Source organism: Penaeus japonicus, unplaced genomic scaffold (assembly GCF_977035675.1).
Source record: "Penaeus japonicus unplaced genomic scaffold, GWHDUDI00000001_assembly GWHDUDI00000003, whole genome shotgun sequence".
Lineage (NCBI taxonomy): Eukaryota > Metazoa > Arthropoda > Malacostraca > Decapoda > Penaeidae > Penaeus > Penaeus japonicus.
In genome coordinates this window covers 43,950,476-43,952,975 of record NW_028234405.1, presented here as the reverse complement: position 1 = coordinate 43,952,975, position 2,500 = coordinate 43,950,476, and the positions used below count along the sequence as shown (strand labels likewise).

At 40.0% G+C, this 2,500-nt stretch overlaps 1 protein-coding gene across 1 annotated transcript in view; it reads right to left on the bottom strand.

Moving 5' to 3' along the window:
* Positions 1-2,500, bottom strand: part of LOC122254948 (solute carrier organic anion transporter family member 74D-like) — a 20,515-nt gene that overhangs the window by 17,693 nt on the left and 322 nt on the right. The window lies entirely within an intron of this gene.

Sequence of the window (2,500 nt, the reverse complement as noted above, 5' to 3'; positions counted from 1 at the left end):
CAACGGAGTTCTGATTAGTATCATTTGATACGTATTCTGCAGCATATGATACACTATTGTACTTTCAAATGCAATTTTATTTTTCATTATGCCATCAAAGGGGTATTAATCGAACGACTCTTTTTGTTAAGCTATTGTACATGCTCTTCCCGTTGAGACACGTGCGCGTTTGTGCACGTACTTGTACACGTGCTTCTTATCTATATTTTTTATCTATTTTCAACACACAAACTATATAAATTACTCTTCTCCGACACTGGGTGAGAATCAGTTCAAGATCAGTGATAAATGTTTATAGGGAATTTAATCTCGTTGGGTTTCTTAGAAAAATAGTTTTCTCTGAGAAAAGGTGGGCTGAAGTAAGTAGATTTTGGGAGCAACATGCGCTGAATGGTCGGCGCGGCTTGGTGGGTAATTGCGTAATTGCGCTACCAAATATTGACTCATATTAGAGGAACCTCATTCTCACACTCACTCACTCACTCAGTTTCTTTCTTTCTTTCTCTTTTCTCTCCTTCTCTCTCTCTCTCTCACACACACACACTCACTCTTACACTCACACTCTCACTCTCACACTCACTCTTACACTCACACTCTCACTCTCATTATCTCTCTCTCTCTCTCTCTCTCTCTCTCTATTTATCTATCTATCTATCTCTTTCTCTCTTTCTTTCTCTCTCTGATACACATAATGATGATGGCTGGATATTACATTTAATACATAATAAGTGATCTCATTAAGACCTTTTCAGTGATATTGCGAGATTCACACCGCTTTACAGTCCTACTAATGTAGTTTCTTGAAGATACATCCTCAAGTATATGTAACCCTTCGACTGATACCTTGATTTTTGTTATCCCCTTATCGTTAATTAATACCCTAAACAGATAATAGAGAGGGTTGTAATAGCATTAGTCATGCAGTCTGCATAGGCAAAAAAAAAAAAAAAATCAAGATGAGGCTAATCCTTTCCTTAAGAAAAAGTTTAGCAGGATATGAAACATGATTTCTAATCTTACAGTCCTTTTGTAATATCTAAAGTTAGGGAGTCTTCAAAATTTGCCAACCATCATGAAATGCAATCGTTCGACGTGACATCTCAAGCAAATATAATTTTGATTGTGATAGAGAGTAAGAACGATAACTAACAGGTGCATTGTTCACGACCCAACAAAGCGTAGTGTTCGCTACGTAAAACAAACTAGGAAGGAAATAGTAATTGCTATCCATCCCCGTTAGAGCGAAAAGGAAACGCAACCATGAGACCGACAAACTAAGGGGAATTGGATCTAAGCAGAGGGTGGGTGGATGGGGCGTGGGGTAGGTCAGGGGCGGGAAGGGATGGGGGGGGGGGACATGGCCTGCAGCTGGCTGGGTGAGAGAGGGCGGAGGGACAGGTGCCATGTCCCCTTTTACGATAGCTGTTATGGTAATTGTTTTTTTTTCTCTCTCTCTCTCTCTCTCTCTCTCCTCCTACCCCTTCGGCATAAGGCATGCGTTCGTTTTACCAAAGCCTCAACAGCTAGAAATGGCTTATTGAAACAAACGCAAAATCCAGCGACGAGTCTTCATTACGCATGAATGAGATTATGCAATGACTGCAAGCGTGCGCGGTGAGGGCTGACGACCTTGAGCAAGGGGAGAGTGCCATGTGACCGATCAACGAGCGCTCCGTTTTCTAAGCCCCAGTGCCCCGTTGCCTGTCATATGGGTTGTATTTAAATAAAAATCGTGCTCTGAATTATCTAAATAATGAAGAATTATCTCTCCTTTAATGCCACAAATTGTTGAAATATCCCGCACATCACTCTCACTGTCACTACACTGTATTGTAAAACACTGACAAACTTTGTCACAGAAAAAAATCCAGGAGTCAATAGTCCCCGGTGATCTGAGGACATCGAGGAACCGGTTTCAGATTTCTTTTCGTTTTTCTGGCTTTTTCCGGTCACTCATTATGGCAAGTATGTCGATGGCGTCCTTTCTCATTTCTTACGGTCAAGAAAACGTATATTTAAAACTAAAATGTAAATTCTTTTCCAGAAAAAATACACATAAGACACAGACGTAAATTCCAGTTGTCAGTACTGCGTGATTCTCTCCAGACAAGCGTACCAACATAAGGGTATACTGTTACCACACGGATTACCTATCGTAAGGCGCGTGAATTCAAATATAGTTACCTCATCACTCGTCAGAATATATAATTATCTTACCACTATTATATGTGTTTGTGTTTATGTTGCATACATGTGTTGCATATGCATATATTTATGTGTATGTATGTGTGTGTGTGTGTGTGTGTGTGTGTGTGTGTGTGTGTGTCGGATTCCAGCTCCTGGCTATAATGCTTCACTGTGTTTTTTTCTAATATATTTTGCTACTTTTGAATTATAGATGAACGTTTGAAATATCATGCATATTACACCACAAATATAGAATAATCAGAAACAGGAAGTACTGGGAATGCGGTAAGTGAATGAGAGGGAGGGTTCTACG